The 17167-nt window shown below is 43.6% G+C and overlaps 1 protein-coding gene across 1 annotated transcript in view; it reads left to right on the top strand.

Annotated features, from left to right (window-relative positions):
- Positions 1-17167, top strand: part of slc38a2 (solute carrier family 38 member 2) — a 46694-nt gene that overhangs the window by 11692 nt on the left and 17835 nt on the right. The gene's annotated exons all lie outside the window — the stretch shown is intronic.

Below are 17167 nucleotides of genomic sequence, written 5' to 3' on the forward strand. Positions count from 1 at the left end.
CCCTGTAACCATGGCAACCGTAACGCTGCCGCCTGGAACAACAGAACGTAGCTGTCAAACAAAACCCAAACAGGCCTGACCCGCGACAATATGAAACAGGGAAGTACCGCCGTGTAATCCATTTATTTCAACAAAGTAACTGTATTCTAAATACCACCTTTTTAAACGGTAACTGTAACGGAATACAGTTACTCATATTTTGTATTTTAAATACGTAACGGCGGTACATGTATTCCGTTAATCCCCAACACTGGCTAAAGAGAGAGACCAAGTTCAGCTTAGATAGACCCAGGCCATATTTTGCTGTAATACCATTTTGTACCATGAGATGGTGCAGCAGGTCAATGTAAACTTTATTATCAATGAAAATAAATTTTTATTTACAACAGTGTGAGAAAAGGAAAAGCTTCATGAGGGAAAAGAGGACCTAAAAAAATTAAAAACATCTGTCAAAAAGAACACTGCCGGTGCGTCACCCCTCCTCTCTCTTCTTCCTCATCTGACTCCGCCGTAGCTAAAGCATGGTCACCTGGTCTCAGATTCCTGAGTAGTGACCCATCACTTCCCATACCTGTGGCACCTGGATGTCTCTAAACCACATACAATGTCCCCACTTTGAAGGTGTGATAAACATAAGGCTCACTTGTGATAACATTCTACATACATGCAACTAGTTTCTGTCAAAAAACCCATATCTTCAGTATTTCTAGGAATTAGAATTTTTTTTTTTAGAAATATTTAAACTCCTCCAAGTGGAGGAGTTTAAATATCTCGGGGTCTTGTTCACGAGTGATGGAAGAAGGGAGCCGGAGATCGACAGACGGATTGGTGCAGCGGCTGCAGTGATGTGGACGCTGTTGTGGTGAAGAGAGAGCTGAGTGTAAAAGCAAAGCTCTCAATTTACCGGTCGATCTACACCCCTACCCTCACCTATGGTCACGAGCTGTGGGTAGTGACCCAAAGAACAAGATCGGAAATACAAGCGGCGGAAATGGGTTTCCTCCGAAAGGTGGCTGGCCTCTCCCTTAGAGATAGGGTGAGAAGCTCGGCCATTCGGGAGGGGCTCAGAGTAGAGCCGCTGCTCCTCCACATCGAAAGGAGCCAGTTGAGGTGGTTCAAGCATCTGACAAGGATGCTTCCTGGGCGCCTCCTGGGTGAGGTGTTCCGGGCATGTCCCACCGGGAGGAGGCCCCGGGGCAGACCCAGGACACGCTGGAGAGATTATAGCTCTCGGCTGGCCTGGGAATGCCTTGGTGTTCCCCCAGATAAGCTGGAGGAGGTGGCTGGGGAGAGGGAGGTCTGGGCTTCTCTGCTTGGGCTGCTGCCCCCGCAACCCAGCATCGGATAAGCGGAAGAAAATGGATGGATGGATATTTACTATATGCAATAATGAATTTCTATACATTTTACATCAGATGACCACTTTCGTTGTAAGATTCAGATAATTATTTATTAAAAGCTGGACATTTAAAATGAAAATAAGAAAGAAAAGTATTTCTTTGTGCCCCCCTTTCCCTGTTAATGCCCTACCTGGCCCACCTGGCAAAACTTTGCTAGACTCACCCCTGCACAGTTACCAGCCGCCAGCTACATAAAAAAAGGATCCTGGTGTTATTTGTCTCTCAGAAACAGTTCATAACTTCCCTTCAACTCATTCATGTCACCTAAAAGGTAAACTTGTTTCTCCATCACCTGTTCAGCTCTGATGATTCAGTAAGGACATCTCCTGGTTTCATCTTCATGTTTCCCTCTCACCACATATCCAAACCGACATCATGACCAGCAGCTTTTACAGCTGTGGCTCCAGCAAACATCAGCTGATACTAGAAAGTAATATTAAATCAATTCTAACAACAGCTGATCAAGCTTAAATGTGCTGCTGTTGTTTAGCGCGACCTCCACCTGTTTCCTCTTTCTGGCGCAAAGGGGACGATAAACAAACAAGAGAGAAAAGCTGATCAACTGATCATTGATCAATTTCATGATTGAAATAGCAACAGGAGAGGGAGGGGGAGAAAATGGGAGAAGAAGAGGCAGCTGTGCAGCATAAAGACGCAGAAAAACTCCAGCTTTGCGTCTTTTTTTTCATTCTAGCTGAAGTATGGGACAAATCGCGTTCCTTTTCACCTCAATACAGAACTTTAAAGTTCAACCTCATTGGCTGTAATTGGTCCAGCCTAGAGTTGATCATGACCAATTAGCCAATCCACGCCTTTAAATGTTTATACCATTACAAAAAACAAACAGACAAACAAACAAATAAACATCAGCCCATAAAAACAAAAAATCACCATCGGGCATACCAGTCCAGCTATGCTGAGAGCCAGGGTTAAACGTTTACACTTGTTCAAATTTTGCTCAGCTGAAGTACCAGCAGTCTTGTTTGCCTCATATTTTTTTAAAAAATGCATCTCATTGTGAGTGAGAGTGCCCCCTGCTAGTTATTCAGCACATTATCGTCAGTCTGCTCACTTGTGTAGAAAGACTGAAGCCATCTTGGATCAGCCAGGTGCTTTTTAGCCTGCTGTTTCTTACTCACACTGGCAGCATCTGCTGGAATTGATCACAATCAGCTTGTCAGGAACCAACTGTAGAGAAATCAGGGTCAAAAAATTGGGTCAAAAAATATTTATATATATATTTTTGATAGTCCACTCGCAGTACTCGAGATATCTGGAAGTCACCCAAATGGTGTCCCTTCAGAGACACAAGGGGGAAAGCAGCTAAGTTGAGGTAATCCTGCTGCGCCAGGCATGAGTTACGTAAATGGAGAGATAATGTACACTCGCAGGAGTTCGTGAATGAAGCGGCGCTTCAGCTGATCCCTGCAACTGCAGGAAGCTGGGGATTACATATGCCTAATGGATCCTACATAACTGACAAAGCTGGCTATTTGCTCCTTGTTTTGTGTTTATATACTGAAGTGCTGGCTGGTACTATTGATGGTCCAATAATCAGACAATTGACATTAGAATTCCACCTTTAATGGTCGCCTTCCTTTTTACAACAAGTGGAAAGTCCCCACATAAAACCTCCGCCCCCCCTTTCCCGCCTGCGCATAGCCAGTAAGTAGGTTACATACATCTTAACAATTTCCCCTTTTTCTTTAAGAAAAAGAGACTAGAGATTAGAACAGAATGTTTCCTTTTTGAACAATATACCAGGCTAACATAATATAGCAATAAACCAGAGGTGGGTCGAGTATCCAAAAATTGTACTCAAGTAAGAGTAGCATTACTTTAAAATATATTTACTGAAGTAAATGTGAAAAGTAGTCGTCAAAAAAGTTACTCAAGTAAGAGTAAAAAAGTATTTGGCGAAAAGACTACTCAAGTAGCCAGTAACTGTTTGAAATGTCCGATTTATTTTTTAAATAAATGTTATTAGACAAACAAAAATAAATAAATATACAAATTTTACCATTTTCAAAAGGAATATATGTAAAAACATCAACAAAATAAGGCACAACAATTTAATTTCCAGATTTCAGTTTTTCACAACATAAAGCTTTTTTCACCAATACCTACAGTAAATAATATAAATATATAAACACTGCAAACAATTTCCAGTGACAAGATATGCTGTAAACTTTATATTCATTTTGGCTCCAAATGGCACAGCAGCCTCAGAGAAAACAGAACGAGGCATCTTCAACGTATGTTCATACAAGGCAGCTCAGTTGACCATTAGTTGTGTGGGTGTGCATTTATTTCTGCATATTTAGCAAAAATGTGTCATTTCATCACTCAGTGAGGTGATGGTTAAGCTTCAGCAGCAGTTTGCTCTCAAGGTTCTTTCTGTGAAGCTCTAACTGTTTAGCAGTGAAGAGGAGTCCTGCATGACTAAGAAGTCCTTCACAAGCTCCAGATGCAGAAAGAGCTGTATTGACTTTGATCAACAGCTTCTTGATGTGAGGAAAGCCATGCAATAGATCCACACCTCCAGTGAATGGACATGAAAGGTACCTCTCCAGCTCCCCTACTTCTGGCTTTCCTTACCCCATGTATCCTTCATCTTCGTCGAATAGGCCGCTGTTTGTGCTGGCCTCATCCAGCTCTGTGTCTAGTTAATGTCTGATGAAGTGGAGACCTGTGGAAAGATGTAAGGTTTTCAAAAGAATTAGGTCTGGTCATTATAGTGCTGTAAACACTGCCAAGCTGCAGATGTTTGTTTGGAGCTAGCCTCCAAAAACATGACAGACTGGTACACCGTCTGCATCATTGCAGCCAGAGCACCAATCCACTTTCGATCTCCCGCTTCCTTCTCCTGTCACTCCTGAACAAGACCCTGAGATACTTAAGCTTGTCCACTTAGGGCAGGTACTCGTCCCTGATCTGGAGTGGGCACACCACAGCCACGACCATGGCCTCAGATTTGGAGGTGCTGGTTCTCATTCGCACTTCTTCACACTTGGCTGCAAACCATTCCAGTGCGAGCTGGAGGCCATCACCTGACAAAGCCAACAAAACCACATCATCCGCAAAAAGCAGAGATGAGATTCTGAGCCCACCCAAGTAAAGCCTTCCGCGACTTGGCTACGCCTAGAAATTCTGTCCATAAAAATTACAAACAGAATCAGTGACAGAGAGCAGCCTTGGCAGAGCCCATCACCCACAAGAAACGAGTCCGACTTATTGCTGGCTATGCGGACCACTCTTGCAACGGTCATATAAGGACTGAATGGCCCGTAGCAATGGGCCAAACACCCCATACACCCCATATGTCCACAAAACACATGTAGACTGGTTGGGCAAACCTCAAGTATTTTGAGAGGATACAGAGCTGGTCCAGTGTCCCTCTTTTGGGCTGTGCCCGCCAGGGACCCATGGACTAAGGCCCGGCCACCAGACGCTCACCCTTCTGGTGGCCGTGATATTCTGAAAACATATAAACAATACATAAAAGAAAAGAAATTCCCTTTACACACACTAGCACACGTGCAAGATTTCAAAAGCTTTAAAACTTTAATAGCTTAGAGTGACGTGATACAGGAGGACATCGCTATTAATTGTGTTTTCCCTCTTTCAGGTTGCCTTGGTTACACAAGTGGTCTGCCACTGCTATGCATGGTCTTTTTTCTGATTGTGGTGAGTATGACACACCTTTCCTCATTCCTCATGCTACCATATCATCCTTTACGCAAATCTTTGGCAAATGCCTGTTCTTGGTTTGCCAGTTGAGTTTCAGTCAGAACATATTTCAGTCATCCAGTGAAATCCCTTCCTGCTACACAAAAGAGCAGGATTCCTTTTTTTTTTTTAAAATGTAGTCAAATGAATTAATTTAATAGTGGAACAGGACAGCACAACAACGGTCAAGTCTTTGTTTCTGATCATGCTGTAAATGTAGCTTGAATAAACCTTTGCCCCTTCACAAGAAGGAGCTAAAATGGGAAATTTGCTCTCTGCTACCTTTAAAAACTATTTACTTTGCCTTGTTTGGTATCATCCTTTTCAGCACAACCTCACGTGTCTGAATTTACAGTTATGTTTTCATTTTGACAGACTGTATTAACACAATTGATCTAAAATCAGACAAAAAACATAAAATCCGAGTAGAAAGTTATATTTTTTACTGTAACAACCACAAACAAGTTTACTGAATCATATTTCATAACTTTAAATGCAAATATAAATGGTCAATTTTATTCTTTATTCTTTTATTCTTTAATTCTGACACACAACACAAAACTATCCACAATACTACACACTAACTACACAAGACAACACACTAACTACACACTCCAAACACGCTAAATGTCACAAATCTCTCACATCTCAAAACTCGCTCTCTCTCTTTTTCTGCTGTCTTTCTCGCTCTCTCTCACTGTCACTCCAAAAAATTCCCCCTCTTTCTAAACAACCAAATGTCATGTTGCCATATCATTTTTTGATTGGTCGACATGGTACATTTTTCCACCAACACAAATGGGCTGTTTTTTGTTTTGTTTTTTAAAATTTTTTGCTCATAAGCAGAGAGTGCTTGCTAGCACTGTCCTTAGACAGTAAACGTGACGAAACTTTGAGAAAAAAACACATATATATTGTTTATCATGACTCTGGTTTCACGAGGCCTATCAACACAATTTAAAAACTGGTATATATCACCTTGCTGCTTTGTCATCTTGAAGTGGTCATGTGATTGGCTTACCAAGACTACTTCCTCAGTCAAACAGCAGCACTCATGCGATTGTTTTGCCCCCCTGAGCTCCAGGTGTTGCGCCAAAAAGTGATCGTGATTGCCGTCCGCGGAATCGCGACCGCACTGCCTTTTCTTGTTAGTAACAGTAACGGCGTTGTAACAATAGAAATAGTAATTAGTTAGATTACTGGTTACTGAAAAAAGTAACGCTGTTACTTGTAATGCCGTTATTCCCATCACTGGAAAAAAACCACCTGATGCCACTGAGTAGTGTGCTAGCATGTTTGTGTTCCCGCACATCATGACAAAATCAACACAACAAAAACATGGCAGTGCGCTAGGTCTCAGCGGCTACACCAGGTCCAAACTATGGTGCTATTATTTATTTTTATAAAGTTCTATTTAAGTTCTGGTTTAATGTAAAGTTGTAATGTGTGTTGGAACTACAGGCAAACACGTCTATAACTGCCAACAACTTTTAGAGTTAAGAAAACGCTAGCAAACTCAACTAGATCGAGACACACTGGAAAAACTGTGCTGCTGCGGCATTTTGTGAGCTCTGAACAGACGGTTTATGGCCCCATCGTGTCTCAGCATCCGCCGGGAAGTCTGTCAAAAACCGTGTGCAAGGAGGTGAAAGCGCAATAAGCAAGCCGGGATCCATGCTAGGATAAAAGCTAACCGTAGACAAGCGGCGCTTCCATCTCTTATGCTCTCCAATGTGTGCTCCATAGAAAATAAACTGGACTGTTTAAGGCTACTTCGAAACTCCTAGAAAGAAATAGGACACCACTGTGTTCTTATTTGTACTGAAACATGGCTACACGGAGGCACGCGGACTCGCAGACTGCCCTATTCAGCTAGATGAGCTAGCCAGCTACCGTACCGACAGAGACCCCTTATTATTTGGTAAGACACGCGGTGGTGGACTGTTTACTGACATCAAAAACAGCTGGTGTAGAAATGCAGTGATTGTTTCAGTGCATTGTTCAGAACTTGTGGAGGTCTTGGCAGTCAGATGCCCAAGAGTGTTTACTGTGGTGATCATCATTGCTGTTTACATCCCACCGAGTGCTAGCATTAATGATAAAGCTAGTGGAGCACTCAGTGAACACTACAAGATTATCAGTGATGTGCAAACAGTCAATGTGACAGCTTCTTCATTGTCACTGGGAATTTTAATAAGTTTGCACTTAAATCAGTTCTACCCGAATTTCATCAAAACATTGACCTTGCAACAGGAGATGACAACATGTTAGACCTTGTTTACAGAAATATCCCTCCCTCACATTGGACAATCGAACCACATCTCCATACTTCTCATTCCGGTCTACAGACCTATCAACAAACAGACCCGACCAGTTTTGAGAGAGGTGAAGACATGGCCAGAGGGGGCCATACCTGTCCTGCAAGACTGTTTTGAACGCATAGTCTGGCACATGTTTAGAGAAGCTGGTACATATACGGACACCATGGACCTGGGCCTTGTAGGTCACTAAAATCAATATTGAATCTGTGTGTAACTTTGCCAAAACAATGTCAGACTCTGTAGTTTTCTCTGGTCCCCTCCCCAATCAGACCAGGAGTGACATGTTTAGCCGCATGTTCTCCTTAAATTGCTGGCTGTCTGAGTGGTGTCCCAGAAACGATGTGGGCTTCATAGATAATTGGCAAACCTTCTGGAGGAAACCTGGTCTTGTTAGGAGAGACGGCATCCATCCCACTTTGAATGGAGCAGCTCTCATTTCTAGAAATATGGACACATTTATTAACCCCCCCAAAATATGACTATCCAGAGTTGGGACCAGGAAGCAGAGTTGCAGTCTTACACCCCCTCTCTGCAGCTTCTCTCCTCCTGTTACCCACCCAAAACCCCATTTCCATTGAGACTGTGTCAGCTCCCAAACAGACAAAAAACAAACTAAAAACCAGCAATAAACAACTTAAACATAAAAAATCACAAAGAAAGAACAATACAGTGAAATGTGGATTATTAAATATTAAAAATTAAACAATTCGATTTACTCTGCCTTACACAAACCTGGTTGCAGCAGGATGATTATGTTAGTTTAAATGAATCAACACCCCCGAATCATTCTAACTACCAGAAATCTTGAAGCACAGGCCGAGGGGGCGGTGTGGCAGCAATTTTTCACACCAGCCTATTAATCAACGAAAGACCAAGACAGACTTTTAATTCATTTGAAAGCCTGATGCTTAGCCTTGTCCACCCCAGCTGTAAAACTCAGAAACCAGTCTTACTTGTTATCATATATCATCCACCTGGGCCTTACACAGAGTTTCTGTCTGATTTCTCAGACTTTTTATCTGATTTAGTTCTCAGCTCAGATAAAATAATTATTGTGGGTGATTTTAACATCCATGTAGATGCTATAAATGACAGCCTCAACATGGCATTTAATCTGTTATTAGACTCAATTGGCTTCTCTCAAAATGTAAAAGAACCCACCCACCACTTTAATCACACTCTAAATCTTGTTTTAACATATGGCATAGAAACTGAACATTTAACAGTGTTTCCTGAAAACCCTCTCCTGTCTGATCATTTCCTGATAACATTTACATTTACAATAATTGATTACACAGCAGTGGAGAGTAGACTTTATCAAAGTAGATGTCTTTCTGAAAGCGCTGTAACTAAGTTTAAGAATATAATCCAGCCACTGTTATCATCTTCAATGCCCTGTACCAACATAGAGCAGAGCAGCTACCTGAACGCTACGCCAACAGTGGTTGATCATCTTGTTAATAATTTTACCTCCTCACTACGTACGACACTGGATACTGTAGCTCCTGTAAAAACTAAGACTTCAAATCAGAAGTACCTGACTCCATGGTATAATTCTCAAACACGTACCCTAAAGCAGATGACTCATAAGCTGGAGAGGAAATGGCGTGTCACAAATTTAGAGGATCATCATTTAGCCTGGAGAAATAGTTTGTTGCTTTATAAGAAAGCCCTCCGCAAAGCCAGAACATCTTACTATTCATCACTGATTGAAGAAAATAAGAACAACCCCAGGTTTCTCTTCAGCACTGTAGCCAGGCTGACAAAAAGTCAGAGCTCTTTTGAGCCAACCATCCCTTTAACGTTAACTAGTAATGACTTCATGAACTTCTTCACAAAATTTTTTTTAATCATTACAGAAAAAATTACCAATAATCATCCCACAGATGTAATATTATCTAGCGCTACTTTTAGCACCATTAATATTCATTTAGACTCCTTTTCTCCAGTTGATCTTTCTGAGTTAACTTCAATAATTTCTTCCTCCGACTTCCGGTCGCTAGGGGGCTGTAGTAGGAAGAGGAGAAGACTGCTCCGCTAACTGCGTATATTTTATTTTACGGGTTCCGAAATTGTTTTTTTGCTCGTTCTAACATGGCCTCAAAACGCACTAAAGCGGCAGAAAAGGAGGACGATGCACCTAAGCTGAACATGGCGGCCATCTCCTCCCTTCTGGAGCAGCATAGGGAGGCATTGGCCAGCGATTGGCCTACTGGAGTCGAAGTTTGACGAAGTCCGCTCTGCGGTAGAAGATCATGATCAGCGGCTCGGATCTTTAGAGCTAGCAGCGGACGACTTAAGCCAGCGGGTTAGAGACCTTGAGAACGTTTCTTCCAACCTCAGCCAATCTAACACTAAACTTCTGGCTAAAGTTACGGACTTACGGACGGTATCCTGGGACTCGAGGAGGGCGCTGAAGGTGGGCGTCCTACAGAATTTTTTGCAGATTTGCTCTGCAAGGTTTTCGGGAAGGAGAGGCCCGCCCGGAGATCGACAGAGTCCACCGTATACCTGCCGCTAAGCCGGCCCCAGGACAGAGACTGCGCCCTGTAATTATACGCCTTCATCGGTACCAGGTAAAGGACCTTCTTATCCGAGAGGCCCGGCGAGGAGGGAAACTAGAATCCCATGGTGGGCAGATTCGCGTGGTGGAGGACTACTTCCTGGAAGTTCTGAGCAAGCGAGCGGAGTACCGTGAAGTGATGTCCGAGCTGTATAAACGAGGTCTCAAGCCCGCTCTGCTGTATCCTACACGACTTCGCATCACGTCTCCTGACGGCGCAAGACGCTGGCTTCATTCGGCCGATGAAGCAAGGAGATACTTGGTCGACCTGCCTGCTACAGCCGAATCACCCTGAGAGCCTGCTTGTCTGGTCCCAACGTTTGTCCGCGGGACAGCCCTGTGAGTAGACTGTTCTGACTACCTTCCTCTCCTAGGATATGCAAGGACTTTCGTTCATACTCAGACATTGCAGACGCCTCTTCTTTTTTTCTTTTCTTTTTTTTCTTCTTTTTCTTCTCCTCTGCTATTTACTAGCAGGGAGGCTATTCATATCACATTGCTTCTATTGTCCCCAAAGTTGGTTATTGGTTGTGTTGTGGTTCCATGCTGACTGCTTTAAAAATTCTACTGTTTATTTAGGAGTGTTGTGTTTACTGAAATCATTGTTATGGGAGCTAAAGTTAGTTCTTAGTGTTAGACAGGAAGAGTTTCTTTTTCTGGAGGGTACACAGTGTGTGTTTTGGAGAGCTTGCTGCTTTTTTCCTTAGCAGCTGTCTTGTGGGTGGGGGGGTGGATGGGGAGTGGGGGGAGGGGGGAGACACCCTTCAGAGCTGGGGTAGTTGTATGTTGTTTTGTCAAGTTGGGGGATCCGGGAACCATTCTACTCTCTGTTTCAGTCTCTTATTTGTCTTCTTTCTCGTACTCTGTTTTCAGCTGCACTTGTTTTCTTACATTTTTAGTGCAGGACTATGGGTAGTCGCTTAAACTTTGTAAGCTGCAATGTCAAAGGCTTAAACCACCCTGTGAAAAGAAGGAAGGTGCTCTCACACATAAAGCGGTTTAGGGCAGCTGTTGTCTTTCTACAAGAAACACACCTCCGTGATTTGGATAACTCTCGTCTTTTGTCCTGATGGGCAGGGCAGCATTTTCATTCCACCTTTCAGGCTAAGGCCAGAGGCGTTTCTATTTTAATTGACCAAAATATTCCCTTTGAGAAACATAATGCAATTTCTTATACGAGTGGCCGGGATGTTTTTGTTTCGGGTAAGCTTTACAATACGAAAGTAGTGTTGGCCAACATATATGCCCCCAATATTGATAATGTAGATTTCTTCCAGCGTGCTTTCTCATTGCTGCCTGATCTGAGCTCATACTCTCTCATACTTGGTGGTGACCTCAACTGCTGGCTGGACCCTGTGTTAGACCGTTCCTCCCCGAATCCCTGCACTGTCAGTAAATCTGCTCTTTTCATTCAATCCTTTTTATCTAACTGTGGTGTCTCTGATGTTTGGCGCTGCTTGCGCCCCCACAGAAGAGGGTACTCTTTTTTTTTCACAGGTACACCACACTTATTCTAGGATCGATTATTTTCTTATTCATAATCAGCTGACCCCATGGGTCCAATCCTGTGAATACCAGACCATAGTAATATCAGACCACGCCCCTGTTGTGCTATCAATGAGTTTCCCAGACATCCCTCAACCCAGACAACACTGGCGTTTTACTTCGACTCTCCTGGCAGATGTAAACTTCCTGGAATTCATGAAAGAACAAATAACCTTGTTTCTTAAAACAAATGCCACAGGAGGAACTTCTAGCTTAATAGTTTGGGATACACTAAAAGCCTTTCTCAGGGGACAAGTTATTTCCTATACTGCTAATATGAAGAAAAAGGCCCGTATAGAACGACTCGATTTAGTCAACCGAATCAAAGAAGTAGACCTGCTCTATGCTAAGGTAAAAAGCCCGGATCTATACAATAAGCGCGTGGAGCTTCAAACTAAATTCTATCTCCTCTCAACACACTCAATTGAACGTCAGCTCCTGAAGAGTAAGAGTTTGTTTTATATTCATGGCGATAAATTGGGTAGGATGCTTGCCAGCCAGTTAAGGGGCTTCCAGGCGAAACAACATATCACAAAGATTAGAATGGCTAATGGTAAAATCACTTCGGACCCTTCCAAAATTAACAATACGTTTAGGACTTTTTACTCCCAACTTTACACCTCTGAATTCCTGCAGGAAAGCACCTTAATGGATAACTTTCTAAAGACTGAATGTACCTACAGTGGGGCAAAAAAGTATTTAGTCAGCCACCGATTGTGCAAGTTCCCCCACTTAAAATGATGACAGAGGTCAGTAATTTGCACCAGAGGTACACTTCAACTGTGAGAGACAGAATGTGAAAAGAAAATCCATGAATTCACATGGTAGGATTTGTAAAGAATTTATTCGTAAATCAGGGTGGAAAATAAGTATCTGGTCAATAACAAAAATACAACTCAATACTTTGTAACATAACCTTTGTTGGCAATAACAGAGGTCAAACGTTTACTATAGGTCTTTACCAGGTTTGCACACACAGTAGCTGGTATTTTGGCCCATTCCTCCATGCAGATCTTCTCAAGAGCAGTGATGTTTTGGGGCTGTCGCCGAGCAACACGGACTTTCAACTCCCGCCACAGATTTTCTATGGGGTTGAGGTCTGGAGACTGGCTAGGCCACTCCAGGACTTTCAAATGCTTCATACGGAGCCACTCCTTTGTTGCCCGGGCGGTGTGTTTTGGATCATTGTCATGTTGGAAGACCCAGCCTCGTTTCATCTTCAAAGTTCTCACTGATGGAAGGAGGTTTTGGCTCAAAATCTCACGATACTTGGCCCCATTCATTCTGTCCTTAACACAGATCAGTCGTCCTGTCCCCTTGGCAGAAAAACAGCCCCATAGCATGATGTTTCCACCCCCATGCTTCACAGTAGGTATGGTGTTCTTGGGATGCAACTCAGTATTCTTCTTCCTCCAAACACGACGAGTTGAGTTTATACCAAAAAGTTCTACTTTGGTTTCATCTGACCACATGGCATTCTCCCAATCCTCTGCTGTATCATCCATGTGCTCTCTGGCAAACTTCAGACGGGCCTGGACATGCACTGGCTTCAGCAGCCAGGTCACTGATGGTGACCTTTGTTACTTTGGTCCCAGCTCTCTGCAGGTCATTCACCAGGTCCCCCCGTGTGGTTCTGGGATCTTTGCTCACCGTTCTCATGATCATTTTGACCCCACGGGATGAGATCTTGCGTGGAGCCCCAGATCGAGGGAGATTATCAGTGGTCTTGTATGTCTTCCATTTTCTGATGATTGCTCCCACAGTTGATTTTTTCACACCAAGCTGCTTGCCTATTGTAGATTCACTCTTCCCAGTCTGGTGCAGGTCTACAATTCTTTTCCTGGTGTCCTTCGAAAGCTCTTTGGTCTTGGCCATGGCGGAGTTTGGAGTCTGACTGGTTGAGGCTGTGGACAGGTGTCTTTTATACAGATGATGAGGTCAAACAGGTGCCATTCATACAGGTAATGAGTGGGGGACAGAAAAGCTTCTTACAGAAGACGTTACAGGTCTGTGAGAGCCAGGGATTTTCCTTGTTTGAGGTGACCAAATACTTATTTTCCACCCTGATTTACGAATAAATTCTTTACAAATCCTACCATGTGAATTCATGGATTTTTTTTTCACATTCTGTCTCTCACAGTTGAAGTGTACCTCTGGTGCAAATTACTGACCTCTGTCATCATTTTAAGTGGGGGAACTTGCACAATCGGTGGCTGACTAAATACTTTTTTGCCCCACTGTATGCTTTCCTCTGATAGTAAAAACAAATTAGATGAACCCATTACACCAGAAGAGCTGGGTGCAGCCATTTCTTCACTGCAGCCTGGAAAATCCCCTGGTCCTGATGGCTTTCCCGTAGAATTTTTCAAAGCATTTTCACCCTTGCTTTTACCCCAACTACATTTAACCCTCTCCGACTCATGAAAGTGTGGTAAACTTCCACCATCCTTTTACGAGGCAAGTATTGCTCTTGTCCCAAAGAAAGGTAAAGATCCTATGGAATGCTCATCCTACAGGCCAATTTCCCTATTAAATGTCGATGCTAAAATTTTGGCCAAAGTTTTGGCACGTAGACTGGAAAATATTTTTCCCTCAGTTATATCCGAAGATCAAACAGGCTTCATTAAGAATTGTTACTCTTATTCCAATATCTGCTGACTATTGGATATATTATACACCCCTTCCGGTCAGAGCCCTGAGTGCATTCTCTCCTTAGATGCGGAGAAGGCATTTGATCGGGTCGAGTGGAAATACTTATTCACAGTTCTAGATGAATTCAATTTTGGATCAAAATTTATTTCATGGATAAGGTTATTGTATATGTGTCCTAACGCTTCAGTTTTTACTAATTCCATACAGTCGCAGCCTTTCAACCTCCAACGAGGAACCCGTCAGGGATGCCCCTTAAGCCCCCTTCTTTTCAACCTGGCTACAGAGCCACTTGCCATTGCACTCCATAGCTGTGGGGAGATCGATGGGATATGGAGGAAGGGTGTTGAACACAAAGTATCCTTGTATGCAGATGATCTCTTAATCTTTATCTCAAACCCCAAAATATCTATACCTACATTGCTATCCATACTTCGCCAATTTGGCCAGTTTTCAGGATACAAGCTCAACCTATATAAAAGTGAGTTGTTTCCTGTGGATGGAGATGCATCAGTGTATGACTATACTACCCTCCCCTTTAAAATGGCAGGAAATTAATTTACATATCTAGGTGTAATAATTACAAGGAAGCATAATTGTCTCTTCAAAGCGAACCTTTTCCCTCTGTTAAATAATACAAAAAAAACATCTGGCACAGTGGTCCCCTCTCTCCACCTCTTTGGTGGGAAGAATCAACTCAATCAAAATGAATATACTTCCTTTTTTTTTTTTTTTTTTTTTTTTTTTTTTTTTTTTCTTCGCCTGTCCCATTTGGTTCTTTAGCCGTCAGAATTGTTGTCTGAAGACCAACAAGGATACCCAATGGATTTATTTTGCCAAATGGATCATCATGGCATTGCCGTATTGGTCCATTTGATCGACCTTTGTTTTTATTATTTATTTTATTTTCAGTTGTTACAGACGGGACAGACATGAGTGAGGGATAGGAAAGGGAGAAAGAAAGAGGAAGGAAAAGAAAAACAGAAGGGGAGAGGGACAGTGAGAAAGGGGGGAAGAAAAAATATCTCCGGGATCACCTGTTGAGAGAAAAAGAATAGAAAACAAGCAAAAAAAACAAAACAATGCAACATACTATACACAACACCATCGCATTAATCTAGCTAAGTGTAAACAGCAGTAAATACTAAATATTGAATGTTGTTGTGCAGCACGCAGGACAGACAGCGCACAATGTGCTTTGAAGTAGCAGCCAAGAAAGGTGTGATTTAAGTCTACGAACAGTGAACACCCATGTGCACACCTGTGTGGATCGGCGCGCTTGTATTCAAATGGTTTCCCCATGTAATGGTCTGCTAGAGGATGTAGAGAGCCATAGCCCTGTCCCCCAGGGCATGAAGCAGGCATGGAGGAGATCCAGGCCCCAGACATCCAGAGGCCCCAGAGTGCAAGAGCCCAAGGAGGACCACCGGAGGGGCATCCGTGCCACCTTCATGGGAAGGGCTGAGGATCCCCAGATGAGGGGTCACCCAGTAGCCACCGGGCAGAAGCTAGAGGGGGCTGCACCGGCGTGCCCGCCGGCTCCGCCGGCAGCCAGCTGTGCCAGAGTGAACCGAGCCGCAGGCACAGAGGCCGGAGGCCCGAGGGCCCCCCACGCCCCGGAAGAGGCCTGACCGAGCAGCAGGCGCCAGGCCCCACCAAGTAGCCACCGGGAGTGAGCCGGCACATGACCTGAGCGCCCAGCCCTGGACACCAAGAACCAACAATGCACCGACCCCTGAGGGCATCAGTCACCGGCAGGGAGTGTGGTGAGGGGAGATAGGCCTCCACACTTTGGAGGGCCTTGGAGTTCCCAGAGAGGTGGAGTCTAAGACCCGACCTGACATATAGACACAGACAAACAGGCACACACAGACACAGACATGCATTCCCACCCTCATGCACACATATACAAACACTCAGCACTCACCCAACGTAGGAATAAACGTAAATGAACATGTACACACAATCACACTCCCCAAACATACTCTATACCCCGGGTCCAGGCATCCTCACCCCCAGAGATGGAAACGGCACCCAGACCCAAGAGATGTTACCCTTCCCTCCGGGGTGGAGGCAAGCAGACCGCCCCAGGCTCCGCAGCAGCAGGGAGGCCAATCGGACAGCCAGCATCTCTTCCCAGCCCCAAAAATTTAGGAATATACTTCCTAAATTTTTGTGTCTCTTCCAATTGTTACCAGTATTTATCCCCAAATCCTTCTTTGATTCATTGGACTCAATTATCTCCTCTTATATATCGAGAGGTAAACGCCCTCAATTTAACAAGGCTCAACTCCAAAAACCCAAGAGTCGTGGAGGCTTGGCACTGCCTAACTTTCGATATTACTATTGGGCAGCAAATATGCGCTACATTATTTCTTGGCTGTACTTCCAAAACAAAGGTAATTGCCCGTCCTGGGTGCTCATGGAGTTGAACTCAACTACAGACTCTTCTGTCCTGGCCCTGATTGGTTCTTCACTCCCCTTTCCCCCAAACAAGACAATTAATAATCCAGTTGTCTGGCACACGGTGAGGGTGTGGGCTCAGATGAGGAAGTATTTTCGATTTACAGGCTTCTCCCTTCTGAGTCCGATTTTTTCTAACCCTTTTTTTCAGCCATCATTATCTGATCCTATATTTCGAGATTGGCGTGACAGGGGCATTACATGTTTCAATGATCTGTTTTCTGACAATATCTTTGCATCTTTTGCTCAGCTTTCTGAAAAGTTCAATCTCCCACGTACACATCTTTTCAGATATCTTCCTACAAAACTGCTCAAAGAAGTCCTGCCGTTAATTAATGCTTCAATCTTAAATATGATCAACCTATCTTTAATAATCGGCTCTGTACCACAGGCCTTCAAGCTGGCTGTAGTAAAACCTTTACTTAAAAAGCCATCTCTAGACCCAGCAGTCTTAGCTAATTATAGGCCAATCTCCAACCTTCCTTTCATATCAAAAA

This window comes from Neolamprologus multifasciatus, chromosome 17, assembly GCF_963576455.1.
Source record: "Neolamprologus multifasciatus chromosome 17, fNeoMul1.2, whole genome shotgun sequence".
Classification (NCBI taxonomy): domain Eukaryota; kingdom Metazoa; phylum Chordata; class Actinopteri; order Cichliformes; family Cichlidae; genus Neolamprologus; species Neolamprologus multifasciatus.